Genomic DNA, 7,348 nt, shown 5'->3' on the forward strand with positions numbered 1-7,348 from the left:
AGTAATAATAAAAGAATATTACAGGACATTTGGCTCAGGTTGACAGCTGTTGGCATGAAAGAACAGCTGCATGAAGCACATCTTTTGTGAGTTCCAAATATAATAATATTATCAATTTGTCATCTGACTATTTTACTGGCAAATGAAATTGTGCTCGGGTTCTTCCAGGTTTGCAAAATCTGCACGTGTTTAATCCCAAAGCATGTGCCAAGACACTCTGGGATGTTGCTCTTTTCGGTTACGGTTTGGCTCATTCGCATATTCAAAGCAGCTGTCTGTTTCTTGTGGTTTCATTGTGTGCCATATGGTCAAAAAATGGAGTTGGTCCTTCATTGAAGTTGTATTGAAAGTACTGCTTTGTCAGCCCTTGTAGCACTCAAATTAATTGGACTGTAGTTTGAAAAATACACGCAGCGTGGCCATTGTACAATTTAGAGTACAATATTCATTCGTGTCTACCTCGTACTCTCAGTGCAAGAGTAAATACACACCAACCATATCTATGTGTTTTCATTTCGTTTTGGTTCTGGAATTGAGGAGAAGAGATTTCGCATTGTCCTGCCGGCAAAAAACACGACGCTTTGGAGCAAAGATGCCATAAGGCACACTGTGAGAGATGCGGCTTTAGTAAACAAGACATTTCACTTCCTCGTTAGAAATATCTGTACCATGAAACTCATGTAATGGGAAATTTAATGAGAAATAAAAGACCATCTCATAGAATTGTTTTGGCTCCTTGTGAGCCATTGTACCGTTTATATGGTTACAAAACTGATTTCGTTCATTAAAAAGTTGCGTAAATGTGAAAGGACAATCGGATCCCGTTGCGTTGGGCACTTCCTGTTTTCCCATGAGCAAGAAAGCAATGCTTGAGTGACTACAACTCCCATGTCCTCAAGCTTCGAGCCAAGCACAACATGTATGTATTTATGTATATATATTTGTCATGTTTAGAGTTTTACACGTTTGTTGGGGTTGTTTTTTGAATGTTTGTATCACAAAGACGGTGGGAATCAGTTTTCTTATGGGGATTAGCATCGAGCTAGCGGATAGCGCATTAGCTTAGCATGCTTGTCTAACGCCGTGCTATATCATGCTGCATTCAAGTGGGCTCGCTACTTGTTGTATTTTATTTGCAGCAGCATGTAAATAGTTTTTTTTTATGTCTTTGTTGTTTCAGTTTTACACCTACTTTAAATCTTCTAAAGTGATTAAAAAGCGGAAGAATCACCAAAAGGTGTCTTTATTGAAGGAGTTGTCAATCTGCCTAGCTAGCTGAAACGTTAGCGAAGCCAGAAAAGAATGTACAGTATTTCAAAGAAAATTTGGGGGTTGAGTTCCCCCTTAAAATGATTACCAGAAGAACATTACTACTGTAGAAACACTTGAAAAATTAATATTAAATGAAAACCTCTTTTGTCAGCGTCAATGCAACTTGAGCTTTGAAAGAATGAATTCTGCAAGGTAATGAAGCTCTTCAATTGGGTGCAATTGTATAACCTAATGAAGTGTTTGATGAGTAGTAGATGACTCATTGTAACGAAGCTCATGTCCTTACAGCAAAAACATAATTCTAAACACACTTTTTGACAATGTGACCATTTATTTTCTTGTCGTTTATTGCCGGTGGTGTGTTTCATCTCATTGTCTGCTCCACTTCCTCGTTTCTGTCTTGGTTGTTGTCCAAAGACAACGTTTGCCAGACATGAGGATGTGGCAGCATGAGTGAAGCAAGTAAAGGAATTCCCCCAGGACAGATATCAACCATGGGGCAAGACCTTGCAAAAAAAGACGTCATCATTTGCATGAAAAGTAAAAAGTCTAAGATGATGACTACCCAGTGAGTCTCAAAACAAATATGACATAAGTTCATTGTGGAGTTCTTGTTCAGGAACTCCATTAGATTTTCTGCTGTTTTCAATAAAAAAAAAAATGTGCCGTTTCAGCAGTTTGTGTCATAAAAAAACAAGTTCCCAGATTTTTGTCGGTGTCTGCAATTCTAGTTGAGCCCCGGGGGGAGCCCCAGCGTGATCCCTAGCCAAGTGCCATGCCCAATGCCCAGAACCTTGCACATCTTAAACAAGCCTAGACACGAACGCCTTGGAGCAAATCATTGCCTGTAAAAATCATCCAACTCCCCCACAAACACTTCATCCACTCACCCCCCCGCTCACATGCACAAACACTACTGCTCCCTCGCTTGCATTTATGCAAATGCACTTTTGCACAAACATCTTACATCTGCTTACATTCTGTGGTTTTATCATATCAGCTGATCGTTATTGTTTGTGCTCTCTGTGCAAGCTCGTTTTGTGGCATGGAGGCAAGCAGAGAAACCACAGGCAGGAGCACTATTAGCAGTTTTATTCTCTTACGAAGTACACTAATTACGACACTGCGCTAGCCAAGAGGTCTAGGCCTACATTGAAAGCACTGCATTTTGTCACGATCCACCGCAGTGCCATTGAAAAGGTATTTATAGTAGTTTGACACAAGCCTCTTGTGAATTGCTGGGGAAAAAAGCTACTTAAGACTTGGAAGGTAATTAGGTAAACGTTCGGAGCTTGACAGAGGTGAGATTCGTCAGGATTTTCAGTTTTTTTAATGAAAGAATGCTGGAAGGATTTAGTTATTGCACTAGTTCAAAATCCGGCTTACTCTGTGGGAGGAGTTTGCATGTTCTCCCCGAGCCCACACTCCAAAAATGCATGCATAGCAGGTGTATTCGACATATTAAATTGTCCTTAGGTGTGATGGGTCTCTCTGTTTTTTCTGACCTTGTAATATTTTTGAGATCATTTGAAATGGAAGGTTTCCAAATGTGATACTGGTACTGAAATGTTTGTACGTACATCTTACTGTAAGTGATCAGAGAACAGTAACTAAATACTAAAACCACAGCTTCATCTTTAATTTATTGGTGTATTAAAATCAGTGTTGTGTTCTTGTGGTTAGAGTCAAGAACAAACAACATCTTTCCTCTGTCATATCTAGATCTGAAAGTTTGGACTTACTCATCTTCGCAGCGCCTGTCAAACAGTTCACTGCTTTGTCATTCCTCATCGCTGTGAAATTCAGATGCGTCCTCATTTATGATCACTTTTGCCTTCCACCACAAAAAAAAAAAAAAAAACAATTCTCACGCTTCACATATTTGCTGCTTGTGATCTCAAGAGCACTTGTGTTTTAGTGCATGTTAAATGGGGGAAGTTTGCTGGATGTTTTACTGTAAAGTGCAAGGACAGAAATAGCTAAACAATGGCCGGTGGCTATGGAGGCGCGCATCCATAATGACCCCAGTCGTGTGATTGAAGAGGCCCCTCTAAAAAGCAGTGCAGGTGGATGTGTAGGTGGTCTGCCGCCAGCACTCTCACTCTGTATACACGCAAACATGCATTCTTGCAAATACCGTCCATATTCTTTTGCACACCTTAACACTGTTTATGTGCACGTACACACAAAAATAAAAACACAGGTTTGTACCTTTAGGGTGTGCAACGGCATGTCATAAATCCAAAGTAGTGCTTAGATTAGAAACATGCTGTACTGTGCATCCTTACTGTATAATCCAATCATTGTCTTTAGTTGTCCACATCACATTAGTCTACTTATCTCCCCTTTCTCTTTCTCTGTCCCTTGAATACTCTTCCTCGCTTTCCCTTGATGTCTCTCTTCTGTTTGTCTATCTCTCTGTGTGTGTCTTTCTGTCCCCCTCTCGCCCTCTTTGGGTCTTTTTCTATGTGTGTGTCTCTATCTGTGTGTCTCTCTCTGTCCCTCTCAATGTTTGTGTGTCTACTTCTCTCTGTGTGTCTCTCTCTGACTTTCACTTTCTTTGTATCTCTGCGTGTGTGTGTCTGTTTCTCGATCTCTCTGTCTCAATCTTTCTGTCTTGCTCTCCTTGCTTTCTCTTTCTCTCTCTTATGTCTGTCTGTTTGGATGTGCGTTAATAGGATGAATGCATTCTTTAACATTATCTTCAGTTACCTGTCAACTTTAACTTCCGCTTTGAGTAAAAACCAAAAGACAGTAATTATAAGACTACCGTACTATGCATTCATCAGACATTTGATATCGGCACATTAAAAAGGGCCTGTGGTTCAGTTTAAAAAAAAAAATCTTACTCGCAGTCAGTTTGCTTCATCAGCATCCCATTCTGAAAGAAAAATACAACTCAGCCTTTGCACTTACTGTGCTCCTACGGTGAACTGTCACATCACTTAAATGCATGTGCATGTGTTTAAACTCTTTTATGTTGCAAGTTACGACTGCCAAGCTCACGATTGCTCCAAAACTGACTCAGGAATACTTTTGTGATGCTAGTAATTACATGAACACGTTTGCAGGTGGAGAAGTCATTTGTGGGTATTTAAGTGAGGGCATATTTAATTTTTTTTTTTTTTTTTTTGCTTACTGAAAGCAAAGTTCTGTCAAGTTGACTGTGGAGTCACAAACAGATGTGTCTTTCTGCTGAATAAGGTGAAAGCACACATGAAGGTTTTCTTTTCCTTTTCTGGCCTGACCTATTTTAACAGGTGTGATCTCTTATAATCTAAACTCTAAACAATTAACAAATGTCGATGATGGTGTCGTGTCTCACCACCATATTTATTATAAACAATAGTACACAGTCTTTTATCAAACCACACCTTAAAAATGCCTTATAGGGAACAGCAGAGTTTAAGATGTTTCTACTAAATAAATAAATTTTCATGCAGTACTCCTCCTTGCCATAGGGGGGGATAGTCACTGTTCTTACCGCGTGGTGTACATTTCGCACAATGCATTTATACACAAATAAGAAGTCGGCTTTCATTTTCACCAAAGCTGGGATTTAAAAAAACAAGAGAAATTATGCTGTTCTTGATGAAGGCGTGCATTATAAAGGTTTCGACTTACTTCGCAGACATTTACACACCAAATGACAATTTAGGATGTCTAATATGAACCTACCATGCATGTTTTTGGAATGGGGGAGGTAGCTGGAGTACTTGGTGAAACCCCAAGCAGGCACAGGGAGAACATGGGTTCATTTACACTCTAAACAAAGCTCAGATGTTCTTATGGGTTTTCCCAGACATGTTTTTGCTTTCCCTGTTGACTACTCAAGCTGCTCATAATTCAATCCACCTTGTAAAAGTCCCCCTGGTCCTTTCTTCGTTATCATCATCATCTTCTTCTTGTCTTTCTCTGCCTTCTATTTCTTTATCATCATTTTTTCTGTTTTTCTTCCCCTTCTCCTCTTCCACCTCCTCTCCTCCTTCTTCTTCATGATCTTGTTCTACTTCTTGCACACCCTGTTCTTCAGCATCATCTCCATCTTCTTATTCTCTTCCTTTGTCTCCTACTACTACTGCTACTACTACTACCACCATCACTACTTCTACCACTTCTACTTATACAACTCCTCTCCATGCATCAATCTTTACAGCATGCACCTGTGGTCGTATTCTCTTTTAATAAATACAAACAACCTTAGCGGCGTTGTGATCAGAGGCAGCATATGCATGCCAGCGCAGCAGGGGCATCGCTTCCGCCAGATGCATGCGTGAGTACAGCCACTTAAACAGACCCGTTCAAAGCGTGTCTTCCCAGCAGGTGCCTCTTCTGCCCTCTTCGTGGTATATTGCTTCTTTCACCCCACTTTTACATCTGCCCACTTTTCTTCTCGCGAGGCGAAAGCCTCATCCACCCACCCACACGTGTGTATCAATCAAACAGGATTACAGAGGAGCAAGACGTCCCGAGGCAAATCATCTGTAGGATCAAAAGTAATTACATTGCTTGACTCTTTCACATAGGTCGGTGCACTCATTTAGCTGGTTCGTGAGTGTCTGGAGCAATAAAACACTTTTGAAAGACTCGCTCGCTCTTGGCAGCGAGGAGGAAGTTGTATTGAATCTTTACACTATCGCTGTTGATTCGTGAGCATATCCCATTCATCTCTGCTCAGTGTGGCATGTCTCGAACCGCCGTGTCCTTCCTTTCAAAACAAGCCTTCCTGTGCTGCTGTGGTTTGGTTTTCACATTCACACCTACAACACCAATGCTTAGCAGTAGAAAGGATTTTAATCAAATCCTATGGTTTGAGTTTGTATAAGTTTTTGTAGTGATGTTGAACCTACCAGGGGTTCAGATCTGGGCCTTAAAGATTTTCTTGTTTTGCTTGTATTGACACTTATTTCTATTTCAAACTTTTCATCATTTTTCCAGCTCATCTAAGGCCTCAGTTCCCACGATCAGTCCTTATTCGGCGCTGGCTCACCTGCGTCACTGAACGGAATAGGCATTCGAGTACGGATGTACGAAGGAATAAAAAGAAAAACAGGCAACTGTGGTAGACAGGCCGAATCATGGATGCAAGGCAGGCGGCGGGCAGGCCAACAGGAAGGATACAATTCACAATGGCGACGTCTGGCATAATAATGGTAAAACTGGGAAAGATGCTATGTTATGGAGGAAGACAGGAGCCAAACAGTTCAGGCATAACACAGAACGGAATACTTAACATTGTTTCTATTGAAGTACCTTTCATGTTTCCATCAGTGTGAGACCTGAAAGAGCGTGTCTGACATTCCGCAAACAACTACGGTTAAAATGGAAGAAAGGTCATGTTTTTTTTCCCCCCAAAGGGCCCCAGAGTTAAAGGTGATCGCGCTGCCTTACGGGAGTGTCTATTTGAGTGCATTGCAGCGTGTCTTGCTATGCATCACGGTAGAAATATGAGTGGGTGTACTCGAACCACTAGGAATAGCAGTCGTGTCATAAATGCTGTGTTTAAAACAATCGATAGCCGCCCTGCTTTCGAGAGCAGTAAAAAGAGCGCGATGCGTCTGTACGCCGGCGCGATGGGAGCCCTGATGCGGCGGGGTGAATGTGCGTGAGCGTGTGTGGGCTACGGGGCCACCCTGTGATCGTCTCCTTGGCAGCCTCGATGCTCAAGAGCTCTCTGGGTGCTGAAGAGGCCTCCCAGAATAAGAGAACAAACGCACACACACCCTAAAGTCTTATGAGAGCTGACAGACGCTTTTTCTTCTGCGCACGCGGGTCAGAGTGGCATAGCCCGCTTGCAACTCTGCGGTTACCGTGAATGCACGTGTACAGTACACAGCTATGTGCGTGCGTGCTTGTGTACTCGCACTGCAACTCGGTGTTCCTCCCAGCCCACCACCGCAACCCCCGGTGTTTGATGTGGTCTTTGGAGAACCGTCTTTAAAGAAATTCCAGCTTTTGAAGTCGCTCCGCACTTTTCTTCTCCTAGGTTCCTCTTTCATCTTCCGACAGATTGAAAGTCGGGAACAAGATACGTCTTTGCACCACTTGAGCTATTTACCATGTGTTGGACCTGGGA

This window comes from Hippichthys cyanospilos, chromosome 16, assembly GCF_059441005.1.
Source record: "Hippichthys cyanospilos isolate Australia breed blue-spotted pipefish chromosome 16, RoL_Hcya_1.0, whole genome shotgun sequence".
Lineage (NCBI taxonomy): Eukaryota > Metazoa > Chordata > Actinopteri > Syngnathiformes > Syngnathidae > Hippichthys > Hippichthys cyanospilos.